This window comes from Melozone crissalis, unplaced genomic scaffold, assembly GCF_028551555.1.
Source record: "Melozone crissalis strain CALT ecotype California unplaced genomic scaffold, PUWL_Pcris_2 ptg000012l_1, whole genome shotgun sequence".
NCBI classification, from domain to species: Eukaryota; Metazoa; Chordata; class Aves; order Passeriformes; family Passerellidae; genus Melozone; species Melozone crissalis.
In genome coordinates this window covers 12,527,880-12,553,309 of record NW_026535790.1, presented here as the reverse complement: position 1 = coordinate 12,553,309, position 25,430 = coordinate 12,527,880, and the positions used below count along the sequence as shown (strand labels likewise).

The 25,430-nt window shown below is 38.7% G+C and overlaps 1 protein-coding gene across 1 annotated transcript in view; it reads right to left on the bottom strand.

Moving 5' to 3' along the window:
• The window catches only part of SDK1 (sidekick cell adhesion molecule 1), a 382,632-nt gene that overhangs the window by 355,838 nt on the left and 1,364 nt on the right, over positions 1-25,430 (bottom strand). The window lies entirely within an intron of this gene.

The following is a 25,430-nucleotide window of genomic DNA, read 5'->3' as shown; positions in this document are numbered from 1 at the left end:
AGCATATGAAATTTATTTTACAGGTCCAAAAATTGAAGCTTTGTTTTTAAATCACTACCTTACCAAAACCACTAAATCCTGACATTTGGAGGGGATGTCTGTGACTCTTAAAATTATTTTTCTAAGATCCTGAAGTTTTAGGTCTGTTTCCTAGATAAGTGAAATTTTAGACTTCAAACTGTCTTGGTAAAATACATAAACCAAATTACTTCCAACATCAGAAAATAAATCTCCTTGCAGTTTGTCCATGCACAAATCAGCTCTGCAGCAAGTGAGTAACCACTTTTCTTAAATATCTGTTAGCATCTCTATGATGCTGCAATTGATGCACACATGACCTGAGAAAAATTTGGGATTTTCATGCTTCATTATCTACACAACCACGTTAAACACCAGCTAATCAACTCCATTACATTTCTGTACAGAGGTGTCTTCAGAAGGGCAAAGTTTGAAAACTTACATTTCAAACCCAGAATATCTTTCAGCAATTAGATCAGAATTGTTATTTTGCTCTTCTTTTCAAACAGACAGTTGAGGGGGGATGGAGGGAGGTATTGACAGAGATTTCTCGATCCCTTAGGGGTTAACATTTGTATAGCTGTCTCTCTTTGTTGGCACAACCCAATTTGAAAAGAAAGAACCATCTGCCCAGCTGTCTGGAATCCAGCCCTGCCTGATAATTCCCATGTTGAAAAATAAATATTTCCCAAACCCCATGCACTCAGGAAACTGATTCCCTTTTCCTACAGCTCACAACCAGGCTATTGAGCAACACCTTTGGAAGCCACAAAAACCACTGAAACTTTAATTTTGGGTTGGAGCTCTGATGTTTCTCTTCACTTTTCTATGACATACTATTTTTCAGGAGTTGCAAATTTTGACTCATGAAACAGAGCAATTACCTTAAAAAAACTCAATTAATCCAGTTCTAGTTTGTGTGATTATAACCAGCACGACTACGAATGCTCTCAAGGAACAAGTGATCCGAGTATGATATTGTAATAACAATTCTGGTGTGTAAAAATTAATTCAATAAAAAGCCTATAAAGTGGTAGTAATAGCATGTTATGGAGTGATTATCAGAATCCTCTATTCTTCAGTAAATAACTTCAAACTGGCCTCATTAAGTTTTCCCCTAACATTACAATTACTGTTCAGACTAATTCAAGAGTGGGTAGAGGATACTAAACCACCACATATTCCTAAACATCTGTAAAGAAATGGCTTTAGTTTTTAAATTTTCAGTACTTCAGCTGAGATTTGGGGCCACTTAAAAGAAGGGATGGGAAAAATTGTGTTCTCACCTAGCAGAGAACATTTGGATAAGGTGGATCCGTTCAACTCCCTCATCTCCAGAAGTTCTCAAGCACCAGTTGTGCAAAGCTGAGCTTTCCTCAGCTTTTACACTCTGCTGAGTTTAAGACAGAACTAAAGTGCAATTTTTAGCCTTCCTTTCTAAAACTCAGTACCAACCATTGCTTCTCAGACTCACAGAACACAAATCCACCATTTTTCTCTCAAACTACTTCTCACACTGGCCTGTACTTGGGACAGTATTTTCTGTTCTCTCAATTACCATCAAACAGGGCATTAATAAACCCTCCGCTCACTCTAAATGACCCAATGGCACCTTATGACTGTAAAGGTTAAGAAGTTAAGAAAAGGGCTTGCAACTGTGTAGTATTAAAACAATCTCTATTATTGCTTTAGGATATCTCATGTATTCTCAGGTAAACAAGGTTTAGAAGGAAATAATAATTAAAGTTCATCTGTTTAAATATCCAAAATTAAAACAACCCTAAATGGGCAATTTCTTTTGAGCACCAGTTCAGAAAACTGTAGATAATCCAGTCAAAAGGCATATGTAAAAATAGCAGCGAAACTACTCCTCTCTTCTATTTCTTTGCTGCCACAAAATTGGGTGTTTCAAATAGGACTAATCAGAATATATAAATAAATAAAAGAAAGACTGCAGAGCATTATTTGGTTTTTGCAAGGCCTCAATGCAAAGTAGTAATTCTCGATCTGAATCCTGTCACAAAATGTTGGGAGGCATTAGTTTAAGGAAGAAAGTTGGTCTGATTGCAAAGCTTAAATTGCAGAATTTCTTTTTCCAAAAATGGCAAACAGCTTGTACATACAAAAACATCATCCTTATGATGTTAATTGCAGAAAAATAAACAACCATTAGTTACGAAAATGTTTTTTTAGCCCATAATTTTCCATCTTGAATGTTCTGTCTAGATCCAACAGTGTGTCCCACCCAGTCTGTGAGGATACTTCCTGTAAGCACAAATTTAATACACGGTATAAAAATATCCCAGCATTATGAACCTAATCTGCTTCCTTATCTCTCCCTCCCCTTTTAATTACAAGCTATTATGCTCTTCTAGACTATTTCTTCTCATCTTCACTTCTGCATCCTTCCCTGTTGCAACACACTTATCTAACCCTCTCCATCTTCAAAGAGTGAGTGAAAATTTCAGCACTGAAATATTTAATTTTCCTGCTCCAGCACTGTGCTCTGTCCTCTGATTTCTCAATCCTGCAGCAGCAATATGCTCCGATTTGTATGCATGGAAAATTCACAATATAACCTTACCACACCACATGAGAAGGGAGACCACTCTCCTTCCTTTGACATGATAATTAAATAAGAGAAATATTGCTGCACTGATCCCAAGTGAAACACGATTATATGGCATCATATATCCAAGATGAATTCTTCACTTGAGTAGATACCAGGTTAAATTCAGAAAAAATACAACAAATTAGCTCCTGCACTTCATTAATACTGTCAGCTTCACTCTAACCAAGAAAGCCCCAAGCCCCCACCACATCAAAGAAACCCATCAGGTGACCAAAAAAAATAAAAGAGAAAATGTATTGGAGTTTAAATGTATACTTTTTTAACATTTTTTTTAATCCCACCAAAACTGTGTGATGTTGAATTGCTAAATCTTAATTCCTCACAAAATAAAGCTTTGTTATCTGCCACAGCTTCCAATTCAAACCCACACCACTTTATAGCCTCTTCATTGGTACCGTGCTCTGCATTAAATTTACAGAAAATAAGTATTGTGTTGATTTATAATAGATTATTCCATGGGCTCACACCCATATGATACTAAAAAAGAAGTGTTTAAAAAAGCAGAGCATGATGTGAATATGAGACACTGAATTCTGTGGAACACTGCCAGCAGACACGGGATATTTGGTGAGTTAGGCAGGTAAAAACCATATCCAGAAAACTTTCACAGGTGTGAGAAGCAGTTTCAGAACTGCAAAGTAAAAATTCAGAATGTCAATACATGAATCATCTTTGCACCATGAATACCTGACAGCTATTAATAATCCTCTCCTTACTTGGGGAGGTAAAGAACTCAGTAACATTTCAAAAATATCCCAGTCTTCCTGCCCTCAATTGCTTTCCTGAAAACACCAAGAAAGTTGGTTCATGCTTTCTCCTTCAGAAGTTAAGGATGAGAATATGGAGACTGGGAAACTGTAGAACTGCAGCACCACAAAGTTTTACATAAGGTTCCAAGTGCTATCACATATAGAAACACAAAAAACCCCAAAAACACCTTCTACTGCTTTTCAAAGACATTCTGACTCACTGGAGAGCACAGGACATCTCTAGCTTTGATATGTCAAGGATGTATAATGCAAAAAGAAACATTATTAAAAACTCAGTGGCAAACCCAGGCTTTCTTCGTCTTTTTTCTCCTGGAAGAGAGGAAAAATCCTCAGGTTAGATATCAACAGAATTCCTATTGAAAACAAGAGCTTTCATAAGCACTGTAATGTTGTTACTTAAAAAGGTTAAGAAAAACTTTGTCTTTTGCAGAAGGCTTTTGAGGCTTCTGAATTTCATTTTCTTCTTAAAGGTGAGAAGTTCACTTAAGCATTCCATAAACTAAAGTTTGAAATACACACTCCGAAATATTTCCACTAAAATGAAAACCTTATAAAAACTATTATTATTTTGATTTAAATGTCCCTGAGCAAGTAAAGAAAAGTCATTTGATGCTGCCTGGGTTTCCTAACAAGTTGAAAAGTGTTGAAGTTGAGTGTCCCCCTCAGATGAAAGTTGTGGTGCACACACATGAACTGGGGATACTGGGGATTAATTACAGAGCCAGCAATGCTTCTGGAAATTCCTCACCAAAGGATGAGAAGTGCCATGAGACAAACAACATTGTGTGCTCAAATATCTGTTATGAAATAGACACCAAGAATTCCAAGACAACTCAGTAAAAGAGTTTTTCAAGAAAGCAAAAGCTTTGTGTGTTGAAAATCAGGGAACTGGAATTATAAAACACCAAGATATTAATTTCATTAAATACTGATATAATTAAGACATCATTAAAAAATGCTTAAAATCCAAATGTCAAGGATCTTGAGAAATTTCCCCTACCAATCTAATCTAAAGGCAAATTAAATTGTCTATTATATATAAAACAGGACAAGTCTTGTTGCAGGGGAAGTTCCTGCCAGCAGGCTGAATTACTCAGCCTCCTTATCCACCCAAGTGATGTGACTAATCTATTCCTGCTAACAAAACAAACCAGCCACACACGAAGAATTGCTTCAGCCTCCAGTAGGCGAAGGCTGAGGTCCATCACCTGCTGGAGGCACCTGGAGTTGAGTGCTTCACATTCCATTTACCAGAAAGGAAGAACTCTCCTGATTTGTTTTGAAGCTGAGATGTCTATTCAAGCATTTCATTTAATAAGTTTTAGTTCAAGGCAGGTGGCAAGTAATCAGATTGGATACCTGGTGACTATTTAACAAAAACAAGTAAACAGGTTACTTTGGATAAATGCAGTTTCTTATGGTTGGGGCCTCTTAAAATCACAGCTTTGATGTTTGCCTATAACAACCTATTTTTAAACTAATGGAACTGAACTCCCAAGTACAACACTTTGCTCACTTTGACACCCCCACAGAGCCAGATAAACTATGCTGTATCTCCTTTGCGCTTCTTCCAGACAGCCAGAGATCTATGAAGGATAACACAGAATTCAAGTTCCCATAAAATCCTGACCCTGTTAAAGTCACTGGGGCTTCAGCTATATACTAAATGTAGTAGAAGGTCTTGCATGAAATATTCCTTCAAATGTGCAGGCCATTTTCTGGGATCATTTTCTCTTGAGAAGGCAACTGGATAGCCAACAAGTCATTAGTTATCCAGAAAGCCTCCTGTAATTCTTAGCTCATCAAATCCTTCAACAGGTTGAACACGAAAACTGAATCAAGCATGTTTTTCTGACAAAAATCAAATGGATTTTGATAATATTGAATTATTTGCTGGATTAGTCTATACTTCTCTTGGACTGAAAGAAGAAGAAAAATCCATTTCTCAACTGGAAAAGGAACGTTAAACCATCACCTTCAGCGATCTTTCACATTTTAAGTTCTTAATCCTACATTAAAGTGTATCAAATCCTTTATCTTCCCAACTTGAAACACACATCGCCTCCTACACCACACCGAAGGTGTTTTTTACTGAGCACTCATTCTCCAGAAATCTCCTGTACATCCCTGCCCGGCTCCCGCGGCCACTGGGGCTGGAGCAGGGCAACGCCTGCTCTCCATCCCTCCGCGTGCGCTAAGAGGATGGCGCCCTGCATCAAACGAGCCTGTTTCAATAACACCCAGGGCTGCGGGGACGGTGCCGGGGGTGTCTGAGGGCGGGCTCGGGGTGGGGTCTGGGCTCTCTCGGGGCTTTCTCGGGGTCTCTCGGGGCTCTCTCGGGGTCTCTCGGGGGTCGCTCCCGCCCCGCCGCCGCCCCGCCCGCGCTGCCTGCGCCGCCCTCTGCCGCCCTCTGGCGGTAGCGCCGCGGCCTCGCACCGCCCCTGCAGCCCCCGCGCTCCGGGCTCGTCCCTGGGGACACCCGAGCGACACCCGAGTGACACCCGGGGGACACCCGGCCTGTGCCCGCCTGGCCGCGCTCGATTCAAGCGGCTTCCTGGCTGCCTTCAACTGGATATGCCCCAGCACTGGCCGTTCATCTTCTTGTGATGATTTCAAAGCTTCCCGGTACCTGCAGCGGCGCCGGGGTGACAGAGCCCCATGGCCCCACGGGGGGCTCAGGACACCCACGGGCTGCAGAGGCTTTGGCATCGCTCTCCTCCAGAGTTCCAGTCTGATACACAGATTATTAACTCTAGGACATTTGGGAACAGAAGCACAAAGTAGCTTCACAGTTTAAAAGAAGTCACACAATGCATGATGCCAAGATAAGCAAAAAAAATTATCTTCCAATTGTCAGTTCTCTTGAGTTTTCCTTCTATTCTTGAGTGTTTGTGAGAATTCAGGATCGTAAATTTCATGCCTTAGGTCTTTGATCTCCTGGCTTGTCCTGAAATGTGGACTGTGGTCGTACAAAGAGCTTTCTTTGGCAAAAGTATGAACTCCTATCTAAACAAAAAATCCCATTCTAAAATCTTACACTCCTGCTCTTCTCTTTTGGTCCACTTCAAGTTTTTTTTAAACCCCACTCCAACACCTTTTTTTCCTCCCCCAATGAAAATTCCTCCTTCTTCCTGCAGCTGGAAGCAGTCTTCTTCCAAATTAAATAACTTGGCATTTCCTTGGGGAAAGAAACTCAAACCCTACAAGTCTCCAATTAACAAAGCAATAGAATTTTTCTTGAGCCACAGGTTCTATTTCCTTAAACTCCAAAATCTCCCAAGTTTTCTACACTTCAAGATTCTTACTTTGTAACTGGCCTGCAAGCATGCAGCCCTGCAAGAACAGCACTTAATGCAACTACTGTGAAGCAAGAAGGAAGCTGGACTTCGGTCTCTGATAACTGAAATTCTGTAACTCAGTTTTATCTCAAGAACTGAGTTAATGGTGTTTCCTCCCCAGCTGAGCAGTCCTGAGGAATTTATACCAAGGGGAATGCTGGGGGTGTCTGACTTAAAAAATGTTCAGATCTAAAGGATTCTCACCAGACATCCCTGAAAGGTGACTGACTTGAGAACGCACTGAGAATGCACCAGACTGCACAGAATCACATCTGGAAGGAGCACAAAACTCCACCATCACTCCTGACTGAAGGCTGCAAAAGTGCCAGTGCTTACAGAAGGTTGTTTTCTTGTGGCTGTTTTTGTTGTTGTGTTTTGGTTTTTTTTCTAATGAAGGTCCTAACTGCCAACCCTTCCTCAGCACTCTTAAGACTTTCCAAGCAGTTTTCCAAAACTTGGCTGAGCAAGCTCTTGAGGACACAGTTTGGATGTGTGTTTACTTCACTAACAAAGGACAGCTCAGTTCCATTTTCAAATTTCAATGCAAGCAGCAAAGGCTCATCAAACCCATGAAACAGAAAAGGATTATGGATAGCAGGTGTCCAAAATACCATCTACTTTAGCAATCTGGAGTACTGGTAGCAGCAAAAGCAATTAGATTCTGAACTCAAGAAAATTTGTTTTTTACAGCTCGGATAGTTAAATAGTGAACAGATTGACAATGGAATAGCTGGAATCTCCCTTAGTGAAGTGCTTAGAAAACAGATTAGATAAATATCTGTCAGGAATTGTGCTGTTATGATTGATCCTGCCATAGCCCAGGAGAACATACTGTTGAACCTTTGAATTCCCTTCCAGCCCCCCTGCTTTCTTCTTCTCTTGGAGTCATTGAATTGTGGCATCTGCATCATCGTGTTTTAGTTAATTTATCTTTTAAAACCACACTCAAACTTAAACATATTTAATTCAGCCATGAAGCAGCAGATGATCACAAAAAGCTCACAGCCTTATGGCCATGGTGGGGAAGAGTGAGGCTGGAAGAGGGAGAGTCCAGCAAGGCGATGGCTCAGAGGCAGGTGTGAGGAGCTGGGAAGGTGCCAGGAAACTGCACGGAGGCAGGGAGCTGTGTCTGCCACTCCTGCACCGATGGAGAAGGACAACTCCAGGAGGATTGGCTGCCAGTGCTGAGAGAGTCTCTACACAGGACACTGGAGCAGTGTCCAGCAGCAGCCAGGCTGGCTGTTCCCAAAGGGAGAGCAAAGCAGGACCAAGTGTGGTCCCAGGCCAGGAGCTTCTCCCAGCATTCAGGTGCAGCCCCAGAGCACCTGAGCACAGCAGGGAGAGGGGGAACAGGGAGTGGAACCCACTGACACCCCCAGGCAGGACAGGAGACAGCGCCACTGGGGCAGAGCAGACAGAAATGGGTGCAGAGACAGCACCAGGCACAAGGCACATCCGAGGGGCCCATCCAAACTCTCACACAGGGCTGGGACCCCTCCAGCAGGGAGGGACCAAACTCCCAGCCCTAAGCTGAAAGGGAGCTGGGTGGAGGATGTGGATGGAGGGTCCTGGTGAGGCTGCTCAGGGAAATTGTGACCTAATGTCCCCAAGGCCCTAACAGGATCAAAGCCTTCGTGTACACTGAGAGAGGCAAAGATGGCAGGTGGAACCACAACCACACCTCCAGTCTGTCAGTCCAAACAGAATTACTCCAGACAGCTGCTAATTCTGACCACCTGAAGCTCTGACCTTACTAAACGCAGATCGCTTTGTGTCAAGTCAAAACAAGACTAGAGATGTTGGTACAAAAAAAGAAGATGCCCTGACTAGAGAGCAAAAACATGTGACTTCAGTGATGCTCCTGACAGGTTTTGTAGAAATATTAAACTACTGGCCCAAAAGTACAAGAAATTTTTCACACCACCCAAAAATCTCAAAAAAAATCTAGAGCAAACAAAGCCAAGTAAGACCAAGAGGAAATTCTGCATTTACTACGAATAATTTATGGAAATTTTTTATTATGAAAGACCTCAAATGACTGAGAGGGGTTTTTTAAATATAAATGATTATATAATTGAGTAGGGTAAAGCATGCTTGACTTATCAATAATATCACTTCTCATGTAGCCGAAATTAAGCTTTAGCTGAAGTACCACACTGAATTTGGCCTATGAAAAGAGTATTCATTTCATTTGTTTTAATAAAATTGTATGGAATCATTGCTCAATGATTTGAAGATGGGACTTAGCAAAATGAAAACCATAATCAAATCAGCCTTCCAAAACCAAAAATAATGAATTAATTATTGGAAATGTTCTTCAGCATCAGTTTCTAGCAAAGACCCCTTTCACACCATGAGTCAGGTCAAACTGTCTGTAGCTGTCTTGCCCTGGCTTAGCAAGTACCTCTCATGTTGCTAAGATGGAGAAAAGAAAAGAATGTACACTGCCGTTTAGAAAAGGCAGAAGTGTACATGTAAAAAAATTTAATTGCAGCTAAGCTGAACAGAAAACACTTAACAGTAAAAGCAACTATTTTTAATATATTCTACTGTTCAAGATCTAACAAGTGGGTCTGTGCTCTACCCAGCTCTTTGACATCTCCTTCAGGCAGTTCAAATCACGAACCCAGCTTCAGTGTCACTGGAGAAGAGCTGAGCACTTGAGATTCTCAGCAGCTGCTTCCACCAAGGAGTGGAAAACCTTGGATAAGGTTAGCTGGAATATTCCAAATCGCACACGTGATCCAGAGGGCAGGGACAAGATCATGGAACCTCACACTTGAACTCTGCACCATTTCTGTAGATTATTCCAAGGTACTCAAGACAGCTTTTCAATTCAGAATTTATATTTATCTCTGCACAGCCCTGTAGAATGGGGAACAGTGGGAGATCAGTGACAGCTGTAATACATTAAGTTTCAAAAAGGGGAAAAAGAAAGACAAATCTCCATCCATGTAAACAGCAGTATGATGGCAAAGGGAACTTTCTTTTTTCCTGGAGCTTTTTCAGTTCATTTAGTTCAAGCTTTTCAGTCGTTGGCTCTATCCTAGTAAAAGCCTACAGAATTTGAATTTATCATCTAATTTTCCTAACACAATGCATGTGACTAAGTCCCAGTTGATAGATTAGGGGTCATTTCAGTCAATCTTTTAAATTCGTTTTGTGATTTTTTTTTCTTTCCTGACATTGCTCCATCCCCCCTGAGAAAATAATCTTGATTATTTCCAAGCTAAATATCCTTTTAGATATATAAATCTACTTAAAATACAAACATATGTTATACTGAGCTTTGCTCTTTTATTCACAAGTATTTATCTGCATTTTTCCATCAGACCCAGCCCCAAAGAAATGTTGTCTGAAAGGGAACAAACACACAATTAACAGAACTTCCAAGACCTCTTCAAACATCTGTCTGTTTATAACACAGATAAATACCCCAGATACTTCTCAAAGTCTTTTAAGTATGGTGCCATTGAACATAGTAATTTTCCCTGCCAATTGTACATTTTTATGTAATAGAAAGTAGGTTGATGTCAAAGAACTGAAAATTACAAACCATATGTCACACCAGAAGCAGCTTATAAAGATTAGCATATTTATAAGACAAAAAATGCATTTTAAATAATGCAAATATGAAAACATCTTTTTATTTGTAAAAGCATTTTTTCCCCAAATCAACCTAAAGTATGCTTTTCTACTTCACTTTTACAAGATCAAAGAAATTAGATTTCATCCTCTAAGAAAGATCTTAGAGTAATGTCTGATATTGTAGAAAATGCCAACAATCAATAATTTATCCTTTCAAACTGTAATTCTGGGCTCTAAACAATAATCCATTTTTTCAGAGATAAAACACAGAAGTCAGTCAATTTGGTAATGGTCATAATGGCCCAAAACATTCAAGCTGAAAACCACACAGGGCAAGACTGACCTCAGACCTCAGGTTTTTAACTGAAATCCAGTATTTTTGACACAAGCCTATTTTTTTACATTTGTGTCTCAATTCATTCAAACTTTTTAGACCAATACTTCTTTAAACTTTTTTAAAGCCTATTAAAAAAGTATGAAAAGCTATGCTAATTGAAAATGAACAATTAAAACCATGTGTTTTCAGCATATGACCAATATGCAAATTAACATGTTATTAAAACCAAAACTAGTGGACAATTAGCAAGATATGCTTATCATTATGATGGTCATTAACTCTCAGAGCAGCAATAAAGGCAGAATAATATTTGTCTGCCTCCCAGAGATGTGGTTCCCTGCAAAGCTGAGGGACCAACAGGAACTTCAATGTATTCCTCACGAATTTTGTTGTATTCCTTGTGTTGCTAATACATCATTTAGCAAACTGAACTATCAAAATAATCATAGAATCAGTGAGGTTGGAAAAGGTCTCCAAAATCATCGAGTCCAGACTGATCACCACCTTGACCAGCAGCCCATGGCACCAAGTGCCTTCGTTATTTCTGAGACACCCCCAGGGACAGTGACTCCAGCACCACCCTGAGCAGCCCCTTCCAGTGAAGAAATTCCTCCTAGAATAGCAGGCCAGAGAAAACTGTGTTTCTGTTGTAGTTAAATATATATTCTACCTAGCAGGAAAAGTATTTGTTATACAGGAGTCTTCATAAAAAATTCCCAGAAGAAGTTTTCAAAATGCGAAAACTGACTAAAAATAACTTTCAGTTAATAACCAAAAGCACAAAAAAAACCCAAAAACCTGTAAAACTCCCTTGGATGGTGAGGCCAGTTTTCCCCATATTAATTTTAAAAATCTAAGGCCCCAAGTATCACATTTTTTATATTATTAGCACTCTATGAACTGATCAATATAATAAAGTCTCTAGCAAACTCTGATCAAACCATATTCAAAGGTTTGATTCTTCTGTCTTTGTAATTCTCTTCACTTCAACTGAGAGCACTCACACAACTTTATGATGCACCACTAATAATCTGTAATAGAATTAAATGGGTACTTTCCAGGAAGTCAGCAGTACAGCTACAAGAGTATTTTTGTTGCACAGTTCTTTTAACATACTATTCATAGCTGAGAAAGTACTTTAATTTCCCTAATTAGCTGTTCAGTAATACAGAAATATGCTAATTAAAATCTATTTTTCTTCTCTTAAATTATGTCATGCTGTCAAACAGATACAAAAAATGAATGAACGAGTGATATTTGCAACATCAATGCAATATTGACATTGTGCAAGTGCTCCACCAGCACTTGCTCCAATCATTCTGCCTTGAATGAGTTTGCATTGTTTAATTGTTCAGAACTTAATAAACAATTCTGTAGATGATGTATGAAGAGGATATGATATGAATAAGATCCAAGATGGTGAAATAGTGATCAACACACTACAGAAGATAAATGATGAAGAATTCCTCTGCCATTCTGACCACAGTACTCAAACTCTTCTACCTGCAGCATTACAAACTGGAAGTGTTAAAAAGAGGGGATCCAGAAGATGGTCTGTGCTAAGTAGGTATCATTTTAAAATAGTTTTGGGATGTGCTGTTTTAAAGTGTAACAACACTAATCCTTGCTTGACGTGCAGGAACTTTTGGCTTCCCTGCAATCTCAAAGATTCCATGTTGATTTAGATAAACAGGTCAGACTTCCTGGCTCCAGAGGAGCTCCAGGGTGAGAGAGACAATTGCAAAGGGCTCAGGATCAGAGCAGAGCTCTGCCCTCCACAGCCCCCAGAGACCTGCTGAGAGAAAACCCTCAGCAAGAGCCCACAGCTTCAGCCAATTCTCCTTTTGAACTTTTTTCCCTGTACCTCACAGATGTGAGATATGTGTTCTATTCTCTGCCCAGGTGGATGACATCAGGAATTTATAGATAAGAACTCAAGAAAGATCCTTCATCTTCCAGCATGGAAAAAGCCATTTATGCAGTATCTCTGTTTTCTCCCACACAGAACATCCATTCTGCTAGCCAAGTCTCTGCACTAGCTACGAAAGAAATAAATTAACAAACAACACCAAAAAACTCAATCAAAGGCAGGGTAAAGGAAAGCTCTGGGAATATGGAATGCTTGGATTTACAAGAAGAAGCTTCTACAGGAGAAAAAAAAATGTACATAATGAAATATCATTAATTCTATCAGTGATTTTTGAAAGCATGACAACTAGAGGAAATCCTTTTCATTTATTTACTTGTATTTTTCTGGACTGTGAAACACCTAAAAGCTGGACAATTCTAAATATTTGTTTTACTGAGAACACATATCTTTCTTTTGGATCTAGGTAAAGCAAAGGCCAGAATTCAGAATAAACACTGCCTTCTTGAGATCAGGGGATCTACAAATCTGGAATAGCCAAGTACAGGCAAATGCAACCCACAGTTCAGTACTGCTGTTTCTGTCTGGAACATCTTCGTGAACAACTAGTAAGATTTAAGACTTGGAAAAAATATCTAATTTTATTAAATAGCTCACACATTTTCAGTAGAAGATTGATGGTTATGGCTTTTACTAATTTGAGGAGCCATCACACTGCTCTGTGCAACTTGATAAGCAGCATTAGTCAAAATGTACTACATTTTTTTCTTACTATACATATTTACTTCATATACATATGAAGATATTAACTCATATCTTATCTTTTCCTGGTTCAAACAAAATTTCTGTTTAAAAAACTTATTGTGGTTTTGATCATGTCAACAATCTGATTCTGTTTATTTTCTTAAACCTGTTGTACAGAGCCAGATTACAACATAAAAGAAACCAACTCAAAAAAGGAACAAAAAAGCAACCATAGAACTAAAACTGAAATCAAAACATGGGACTCCTTGACTTCATTAAGAACTGAACCTTGGCTTCATTAAGAACCTCAAAACTCAAGTATTTCATCATAAAATCCTTACATTTCAACAGACTTTTTACCTGTAAAGTGTATTACTTCCATTACCAGTCTCAGTGAGGGGACAGACCAATATCTCAGTTCCTGAAACCTGCTGAAACACATCCTTTTCACACAGAATCCCCCACATTTGTTTAAGTGAAGAAAAAAAGAAAATTAGGTAAGAGTAACAGTAGGAGAAGAACAGTTTACACATTGACACTGAAGAATTTCGTTGGAATAAATCTGTGTAACTTCAGTAATGCTTATTATAAACCCCATTGTTTACATTAGTTCTTCTACCAAACAAGTTTTAAAACCATCCCAACACAACTGAAGCTTTTAAATGTCTAAAGGAAAATTACGAATCTTATACCTGCAATGCAAATATTTAAAGCTTGTAACTCTTCAAAACTGTTTAAATTATAAAGCACTATGCCAAAGAATGTTCCTAACATGTAATCTCTACAGAATGTAGGCTAAAATTAAAATCTCTTGCTTTCATACATCACATTGTTCTATTAGCATAATTACATTTGTTATCATGTTCAGCTAGCTCATACAAATGTTACCCTTCCTCTTTGTATTAGTTCAGATGGCTCCTCCTACTGAAAGTGTTCACTGCAATTAACTGAACTTCTGCAAGTTATAAAATAGAAATGTGCACTACATAAGGAAAAATACAAAACCTTTATGTGCTACATGAATATGCAATAATGCACTTCATGTGATTTCCCACAAATTTAGAAACAGATTTGTAAGTGACCAGTAGTTATGAGAGACCATCCTTTAACATGGACTCAGAGAGAAAAGGCTTAAAAGAGCTTGAAACCTGTTGCCTTTAGCTGTTTCTTCAAAGATGGTACGTCTGAGAGCTCTGAACTCTTTGTTTCTGACAGAACTGCTTCACACACAGTGATATGAAAAAGCACCACTATAATTGAAAAACCACAAGTGTTCTGCCTCTAATACGATTACATTTCACAATGCAGATTTATGAGATTCAAGATCTCCATTTAAGATCATGCCATTTCATACAGTTTCTCTGTCAATATACAAGGTACAAAATGAAAATGCATTTACAGATGCAGTCATTTGCTGGTTTGAGCTGGGGATGAGTCAATTTTCTTCACAGTGGCTGGCAGGGGGCTGTGTTTTGGGTTTGTGCTGAAAAAGAAATTGTTGATAGCACAGAGATGATTTTGTTATTGCTGAGCAGCCCTTGCACAGAGTGAAGGCCTTTTGTGCTCTCACCACCCTACCAGTGAGGAGGCTGGAGGTGCAGAAGGACCTGGGATGGACACAGCCTGGACTGCTGACCCAAGGGACATCCCAGACCATCTGGTGTCATGTCTGGCATGGGAAGCTGCAGGAAGAAGGAATGGGGGATGTTTGGAATGATGGGTTTGCTTTCCCAAGCCATCATTAATCACCATTAATGAGCTCTGCTGTCCTAGGGATGGCTGAGCACCTGCCTGCTGAGAGGACAAGGTGAAGGGACACCTCGGGTTGCCTTCTGTTTGCACACACAGCTTTTGCTTCACCTGGTAAAATGTCTTTATCTCAATCCACAAGTTTTCTCACTTTTCCAATCCTCTTCCCCATCCCACTGCTGGTGGGGAAAGTGAGTGGCTTTGTGGTACTCAGTTGCCAGCTGGGCTTAAACCATAACTAGTCTTAAACACAAATCATGCCTAGAAATCTGAAATTCAGCAATATATGCATCTAAATCACAAAAATACTCTGTCTACAAAAATGAGAACAGTAAAGGAACTTCTGACCAGCATCAGAAATGGGACTTCAGAAGCCTTGAACACACTGAAGACTTCAAAAAAAACCCCATTATATCAATCACTACAGACAGCTATTCATCTGTACAGTACATTCTACTGCCAACTTACTACATGAGTTCTGAGTAGCTGTGTCTGGTGTTCTATTTGCCTTGATGCAGCATCTAAACACTTTTTAGTGTTTAGCAGGCAAACACACATTTTTTTCAGCATGTAGCCACTTCTCCAGAATTTCAAGACAGCTGAGACTACTGGATGTCTGGAAGAGAGCTGCAAATATGCATGAAGGCAACATTTGCCTTTCACTCAGAATAGAAAATTTGACTGAATTATGAGAATGCTGTATCTGGCAACTCCAGTACTGGTTTGGGAAGCTTTCCAGTCAAGGCAGTCATGTGCTTAGAACTGCACTGTAACTTTTATCTTGTCTTGTACTTATTTGCTGTCATTTCTGAGCTTCTCATACATATATATCCCCATTGTCTTTGTCACATGTTTAAAGTAACAGAAGTCTTCTGGTAATGGCACAGATCTGGATGTTAATGAAATGAGTGACAACTGGGTGCACTGCACGTGCCCAACACCAACACTCACTAATTGGTTACAGAAAATGTGCAATATGCCATCATTTACCAAAGCACCAATGCCTAATCACTTCACACTGCAATGAATTTCAAGCAAACATGAGTAATTGAGCCATTAGTTTTAATAAAGTGACAGCTAGCACTTACTCCACTCTAGTGACCATTTGCACAGAAGTTGGTTTAGCAGTGTATATAATGTCCTGCAGCTCTAAAGAAAGACTCTTAGAACATGAAGAATTCTTTCAAAATTTGTTGTGACATGTATGAACACTTGTTCACATGTTAAGTGTCGAAATCCAAAATTACTCAGCATCTCCTTTTTTAGATACTGCATGAAAACTTGGACTTCACTTGTCAATTGTATGGATGAGAAGTGCGCATATCTGCCATGGGACCACTTGCAGAGCCATCTTTAGAAAAGACATCTTGTCTTTTCTAAATGGCTGCTCCGGTATTTTTTATATATACTGAATTTGAACCATTTGAAAAATATAAACAAATCAAGTTTTAGATTTGACCTGGACTTAACAGAATCAGTACGATTTTCACTCTTTGAGTTTAAACAGGCACAACAGTTAACACTGCAGGTTTTTACTGACACCAGTACACCATAAATATGTCTTGTTCAGGTTTTGGGTAGGAGAAGACAGAGCTACATCCAGTATGTGAAAGCTGAAAATTATACTCACAAGAAACCTGAATGGCATTGACAAGGCATCATTTTAATTATGATGCATTTACATAGTGAATGTAATGTTGAATTACCAGCACTTAAAATTCTGAGTTTGACATGAGTGCCATTGACTCAGAATTCTCAACTGAAGATTCAGAAAAATATGCCTAAATATTTGACCCATTAAATGCTAATAATAAGCCATATATAATTAATTAAATCTGAGTAAGATTGCTATCAACACTTGTATAAAGAAACTTGAAATGAAGATGTTAGGTACTACATAAACAGCTTGAAAAAAAGTTTTCAAAATACAAATCTTGCTTTGTTATTCACTGCTACTTCAAACTTGTGTATGAATGGGAGGTTTATCTTGAGAGTCACTTGAAATTTTTCTGTTGATGATTTCATTGAACAATAGCATCACTGCCTATCTTGTAATTGAATTAAGCTAGAGTCAATTGACCTATTCTCCCATTTCCCTGAAACAGAACACCTAAAAGTGAAATTTTAGCCTTGTTCTATGGATAATGAGCACTAGCATGATTAGGCTCTGTGAACAGGAAACACCTTCTCTCAGCTGACTAATTTTATGAAGTTACTATATGAAATATGTATTCTTTTCAACAGGAGCAAAAAACCCCAGAACAAAACACTGACCTCTCACTACCTCTTAAGAGGTAAGAGCCTTGCACAGCAGTTCCAAGAGAGAAGACAAAACATAACCTTAAAATTGAAGTTTAAGATGAAAAGAAAGTATTCTTTCTAGTTAAAATACAGCATTTTAGAAGATTATGGTTGCACATGCCAATGCAACAAACTAATTTAACAATAATCCACATATCTTTCTTCATTTAAGATACATCTGATGTTGTTCACAAGTGAGCAGTTATGTTTGTAAAAACAAAACAAATTCTAGAGAGAAACAGGAAATTAGTTGATAGAATTTATCTTAAAACCTGGTGTTTGCAGTGGCATTAAAATGGTTTTTAATTTCAGCTACTCCATCTTCAAAAACAAATCTAATGTCTTCCTGGCAATAAAAATAGCAAAAGGTGAAACACAGGAGCTACAATTCTTCATCTCCCGCCTCTTAGACTTATCTAACATTTTTAAAAAATGCTGGGATAATCTACCACTAAACAATCTTCCTGCTCATCTGCTCTCCAGATGACAAGGCCTCCAGCACAATAAAAGCCCTGCTTAACACAATGCACGTGTCCTAGAAAAGGCACTCTGTGCCCAGGGAGAGGATCACGGTGGGATCTGCTCCACATTGCAAGTGCAGAATCAGAGGGTTTAAGCCTCCTCCTCAGCCTGTCCCTGGCAGGAGGCATTCCTTGTACACAACAGCACGGAGGAGCACTAATCTGAGAGCAGAAGCACATTGTGTCAGCCTGAGACAAAGGGATAAAGACAACAGAGGGAAGGAAGGGTGAGACACACAGATGGATGTGCGCACAAACAACAGCGCTGCCTTCACCATGGCACAGCAGCATTGCCAGAGCACTATCAGCAAAGCTGCTGTAAAAGTTTTTTTATGCATCACAACATAAAACAGAAGTGCCAATGACTTTCTCCTCAACAACAGGGACAGCGAGGAACAAAACACAATGGTGCTGGTTTGCAAACGTTACATTCACATGATGGGTAGGATCCGGGTTTATTCAATCTCTTGACCCTGAAGGAAATAAAACAGTCAGAAACATGAAAAGTTTGTTGTACCTCTACATGCACAGATTCAAGAGGACTTAAAATTAAACTTATCAGTACACACATTTAGAAATACTGATGCAGAATTTCCTTCACCTCCACCCACACACTTCAATACTCCAGCAATGCAGTCCATGTTATGATAAATGTATTATCCTTGAACTGCAGGTATGGCACTGCACCATATATTTCTTTTCCAATAATCATATACCATTTAGTTACTTCAAAGTATTTAGTCATAAATGGCCTTTGCACTTCTTGACAGATAAGAAATAAGAAACAGGGACATTCATTCCCCAATGCACCAGCCAGACTGCAATGAAAGTGTTGGAACTGAGTCTGTGCTTAACACAAATGTTAGGTGAGCAAACAGCACTAGTTCAGCAAAATAATTTTTTCTAAGTGTCTAAACATTTTAAATATTTGCACTATAGTTCCATTATTCCCTTAGCACCTTCTCTTCAAAAGTAGCATTGCTACTGAGTTGATTTCCTATGAACTCAATGCCAAAACCACATATCAAAGCCACAACATTCTCAGCTAATAAATACACAAAATTTGACAAATATGAACCTGAGGATGAAAGCAGTGTCACCAGAACTTCTGGTTCTTTGTGTAATAATGAGTTACAAACTTCAATTGCAGCCTGGAATCAATGTGGGACTCTTCTGGCAACACACACTGAAGCTATGTTATCATCATTCTCTACTTTCTGGTCCAAGAGAGCAATACCCAACAAAATATTTTTTAGGTAACATGTTAGACCAAGGAGTTTATTAGGAAAAATATATGGCTTAGGGCTTAAAAGACCATAAAGTGGTTTAAAGAGACCTAAGGGACATTGATTTATCTACCAGAATCAACTTTCTCTTCAGGCTGCCGCAATAGAGCATGGAAATGAGAAAAACAGGATTAAAGAATCACATTATCTGCATAAAAAGCTCTAATGCTTTATTGTTTATAAAAATGACACTTCAAAAGTTATCTGAATGGTGTGACGTAAGATTGTACAATCCAGTTCCACATCCTGCATAAAGTGCTGTTAAAGACTTCCTTTAATCAGAGTTGTTGGAGTTCACAACTCCCCTTTTTAACCCTCTGAATCTGTGCATTAGATAGAAACACTAAAAAGTAATACTGGTGGAATTTGCAACTCAAGTTGCAAAGTTTCTTTCCTGTTTAAGAAAAAAGTATTGTTCTATCATCAGCCTACAGAATTGAGATATCAGGGGATTAAGAGGAATTTTCGTATTACTTAAATTTAGCATCTACTTTATAAACTCAGGTTGGGAAGACTCCACCCAACAGAGAGAGAAATTCACTGAAAGGAACTTTCAGAGAAAAAAACTAAAGTTAAGTCTTCTAAACCACCTCACTTCACTATTTTCTCCCCAGAAGCAGCAGCCTCCACATATTTGTAAGAAGTCAGGCTATGTACATTGCCTTGTATTTTGTCAGAGTTGGAAAATTCTCCCCCAGTTGAAGCTGATCATAGGAACACTGCCAGGGTCATGGCCCAGCCAGGTCCTGTCACCTTGTTTGCACTGTCCCTGATGCCTGTGTGACCCAAGTCTTTGCTAGTCCAGGGAGCCAAACAGCTGAACATTAAAAACACTCCCCTTAAAAAGCCTAGATCCAAATTTCTAATCTTAGTGAGGGTGACATTTGTATTGCACCTCAGAGGCATTTCACTGCTAAAACACAATTAGCAACAGACCAGTGTCTATTCTAGGAATAAATTTGTTATTTTCTGTAGCAAAGCCAGAACAAAAAAAAATCTGTTTTTGTAAACCAAAAATACAAATGTTCATGATATGATACACAAGTATCACATACATCTAGAAGTCAAGAATCTGTGCCATGAGCAGATCCTACAAACCCAGTCATGTATGTTTAAAAGCAATGAAGTTGGGATCACTTTAAAATAAAAGGCTCCTCCCCTCTCAGCCTTGTCACCTTTTGAACCTTCTGGGGCTGTGACATTCCAAAGGCCATGTCTGTTAAAGGAATTGCAAAGTCCTTTACTCCAGGGGCAGATGTAACTTCAGAAACCCCAAGTTCTTTGGGAATAGGCCTTTCCATGAAGTTACATTTTTGTTCTGCTTGAGCTCTGTGCATGAAGGGTCATCTTTGAAGCACGTGCATGGAAGAGTCTTTATTCACTAGAAAATACTCACTTGATAGTCAGAAATAGAACCCAAATCTCACCAATTACTTGCTCTCCAGCTGTAATAACTCTACGTAGTCTAATCCAATGCCATGCTATAGCTGCTAACAGTTCTTCCTCTGGTTCACACAAAAGTCTTCTTGTGCTGAATTTAAAAGATTTCAAGCAAATGAAAGATGGAGCCAAGCACTGACAAGGAAACAAAATACTGAAAAACTGATCAGTGGGCAACACTCAGTCTCAGTTCTGACTGTATAGACAGGAAAAATAATAATTTAAACTTAATCATAATGTCCATGTATTAAGAATTTGTATTAAAGATGCAAAGGTACCTTACTTCTGGCTTTTTATAATCTCTACACAAATCTTATGAAATTTGTTCTATTTCATATGTTTTAACTTCAAGAAAACACAATCTTGAGAATATCAACATATCATCAATTTGTTCCTTAAAAGCTATTTAAATACATGTTATGTATGGGCATATGCAGAAGGAGCAGGAAAGGCTTATTTCTGTAATGAACTCAGCAGGAACAAGATTTTGCTCCACGAGGAATCCAATTGCCTCTGGTCAGCCCACAGATTCATCACAGCACAAAGGTCCAGCTGGACCAAATAACCAGGCCATCCAGAATGGGATGTTCAGGTAAAGATGTATAGAAAGTTGATAAATGCATGGAAATCTTTGGAGTCAAGAATGTGTTTCAGCCTTGTATGTGTATGGTGATAAGACAATAAAAGAAATCCCTCTCAGAGCTACAAAAGCCCAATCCCTTCACTTAACAGATTCCTGATAACTCATTTGAGATTGTTTTTTAGTATTTCTAAGTTTAAGCAATCTTTAAAATATTGGACAACGTTTGCCTTCATTATTCAAAATACATGACTACGCACAGAGATGGCAGAACCTTCCAGAACAACTTTTCAAAGACACAGATTTGCCTTATGTTCTCCTTAAGTGAGGTGAAAGCCACAGAGCAGAGCTACCACAGCCTCTCTCCACACCCAGGCCATTCCTGCTCTGAGCATCTCCTGGCAGTGCATGAACACAATGATAATGAACACCCATTACTTATGGTCTCCCTTCAGCTCTAACAGAACCATTACACTGCACTCTCAAGGAAGCATCTGAAACTCTGCACTTGGAATGTTAATATTATGTGCTCACAGCTCTTTGAACTTGCTGTAAGAAGTCTTAAGAATAGGTACTTTTCCAGCAAAACATAAACATATAAAGCAAACCAAGAGTTACCACAGCAGAGAGAGTGAGAAGTCGCATGATCTGGCCACAGAAAATGCCAACGATCTCCACCCCACTTCTATTTAGACTGGATCTACTCCTCCAAATCAATTGCTTAATTATTATAATTATATACACAAAAAAGTCAACTGCTTAAGACTAGCACATACTTAAAATGCTCTTCTAAAGAAAAGAAACACAAAAGGCAAACCCAAGAAAAAATCTTTAGTTTCCAATAAAGAGTAACAGAGTCTTTTGGAATTAGAAATGGTTCCTTCTACATATAATTCATAATCTTTTTCACTGTCCAGTAGGTATTGCCCTAACATTTTACCATCTCTCCATCCTCCTAACAACCAAATACTCTATATGCAAGTTGTTTATCATCTCTGCACCTAATGCAATTTGAAATTTGCTTGAAAAGGCTTCTTACACTCAGCATATTTATAATACACCAGATCAAATATTTGAATTAAGGAAGTTGGGCCCCAGAAACATTTTCATCTCTCTACTGGGTCATGGCTTCTTTCAAAGCATAATGCATATCAATATCACCTTAAATGTACATTCAGGTATTTGTAGAATTCTGAATACAGATTTGATTAAGGAGCATAAAAAGATTACGGTTCCATTGCCATAAAACTAAGAAAAATCAGACAAGCTTGTCTTTCTTAATATTTAAAGATACCAGGCTTCTGCTGGAGAAGCTTAAAGCTTTGCTCTGCTTTTATCTATTTTAAAATCTTCCTGAACAACAGCTATCAATCCAAAGAAATATAATTTCAAAGTATTCTTTCATTCCTCAACAAAAGATAGACATTGGGAAGGCACTTAAATCCATTCAGATGCATGTAGAGTAGCCTCTAGCAACTTGCAACCTATTTTAAATAAGCAGAATTTTTCTATTTCCATACAAATATTCCAGTAGTTTAGTAAACATTTTGTACCTCAGTAGGCATCCGTGTTTGTTAATCTCATACATAAGGAATAAATTCCAAAGCTGCAGGAGCTCTGTGTATTCCCAGGACTCTGCCCAGGCATGCAGACCCCTGAGCCAGACTCTGCAGGAGGATGTTCCTCCAAGTGCAGTAGGCAGCCACTGGGGCCAAATGATTCACTCCTACCACCACCTCACAAAGTCTAATTTGATAATTATAGTGATTATCAATTAGCATCTCATCACTATTTGATGACACATGATGACTTGAGGCTAACTAGCATCTCGTACATCATTTAATAAAAATGCCATGAAAAGAGGGCTGGTGGCAGAGGCCAGCAGGCAGAGAGAGCTGAGCAAACAAAGGAGTGTGCAACAGTTTGGGGACTCTTACAGGTTAATTCTTCTGAACTGGGCCAGTACAGACACACCCCAAGTGTGAGGGGGCCCTGTGCAGAGCCCTGGCCCTCACAGGAGTGGGAGCTCCATTCCCAGCCTGGGACAGGCCACAGCCTTTGTCTTCTGTACCCTGAAAGTCGCTCCCACCATGCACAACAACACTAATGTTCAAAGAGAATCCTTTCTTACTTACAACATCCCAATGGACATTTTAGACTCCTTAAACTCACTTTAAAAAGGAAAAAGAAAGCAGATAAATTTTATATTGAAATATGTAATGCAACTATCAGAAGACAGAACAGCTGAAGACCTAAGCACAAAATGAATTTACAAGTGGTTTTGTCTACAGTTCACCATGAGATCAGCTTTCACATGGATGATCATTCAAGTTTAGAGAATACTCAACCAACCTGTTGCAGCTGAAACTCATTTCTTCTGTTCACCTTGAAGTATAAGATACTTGATCTCAACAACTTTACCTGATCTGTTTCCTAGGAATGAAGAACCTGCATTTCAGTATGCCTGAAATACTTCTGTCTTTAATGCTGGAATAGTTATTACGGAAACATTAGCTGGTTATAGCATTGTATTGTGATTCATTCAGAAGAGCCATGGCCCACATATTTAGAATGTTCATTTTTTTATCTTATAAAAAGATTGAAGTCATGTAATTCTCTCATGCATATGACCACATCATTCCATTAGAAACTTCTGTGACAGAATTTCCATTTTCATGAAGGACTTTTATATTGTCATCTTCTAAAGTAAATTTTTGCATAAAAATGATGAATGTCTTAGAATCCATTAGAATTCAGAGTGCAAAAAGAACCGTAAGTTATAAATTAATTCAAATTTTGTGAAATTCCAATAAAAGCTCTCTACATCAAGACCACCACACTGGTTTTTGTGTCAAATAATTCTTAAGAGGACTAACTAATCTTCAGCATTATATAAAAATTACAATGTATTTTGTTTCATTACATAATTGTTTTATCTTTCATTGTTTCATGTCTTCTACACTTCACAGCTTTATCTGCCCCAATATTTTTCATAAATAATATATCTTATTCTCTTCCCTTCCCCTCCTTGCGTTAGGTACTCTTAGTTACTTAAAGCTAACTTTGTGTAAGGACATTTTTGGGGGATAGTTTGTATACACTACAGAACTCCCTGAGATATACAGTACCTGAAATTGACACTACTGCAAATGCTGAGTAACTTGAAATAAGCAATTGAAAAATGAAGCTCTACTATGCGCTAAACAAAAGTTTCAATTCACTTTTAATCCTAGTGGCTAGTTTACTACTAACCATAGAAAAACTAGCACCTAAAGTGATTCCTGAATCCCTGGCACTTAAAACTACCTTTTATGATTTTTTTAAATTATTTTTAATGTAAGCAGCAAGAATCATCAGCATTTATCTGCCAACATGAAGCATCATATTGGCACCTATCAACAACAACTACCAAAAGAGAAAAAGCAAAAAGTGACGTGAATTTTAATTTGCAGAGATAATTATGTCAGGTATGGCTTGTTTCAGGATAACAATACCCTGTTAGGGCTTGCAGGCCTCAGCAGAAGTAATTTGGGAATAGCAGTGACAGCATAAACAAAGCACTGAGAAAGGTTTATGAGGGTGGAGTCCATATAAAACACTGGATTAAATCTCTTCTGTATCCTGCGGCTCCAAACTTTCCGAGGATGCAGCAGTAAACCCAGAGCAGACAAACTACAGCAGACTTGGCTTCCAACTCCTCTTCCTCAACACATGAGCCCCATCCACTTATTACAACTGAATGCACTGTTGTTCCCTGTGAAATACTTGAAAACAAAGAGCTAAACCACAAAGACTATTCCCCTTCATGGAGTATTAACTTCCGCTTTAATAACTAACTCCTGGTCCCACTCGATACAGTTCTGCATTGTCCAGCACACCCCACTTCAGCCAGACAATGCACACAGCAATAAAACTCAACCCAGCAAAGAAAGTGAAAGCTGCGTTTGTTCAGCGTGTTATTTGGCGCAGCCAACTGTAATGCTTCTGCCTGCCATTTATTGTTTACTCTGTCAAAGGATTATTAAGAATTAAGCTACATTTGGCAATTTTTTGAGAAGGGAATTTACATGCAAAGTGACTGACACTTGGTATTTAAAGTCTATTGGTCGACTCTGACCCTTCGTTTACAAGTGACTCATTTGACTGCAAGGATCTCTGATGTGGAAATGCTCAGATACGAATCAATTGCAGTTTTTGTCTCGGGTAAATGTTACTTGGCAATCCAAAAGAAATGAACAATGCTGAGAGCGAGGCTCACA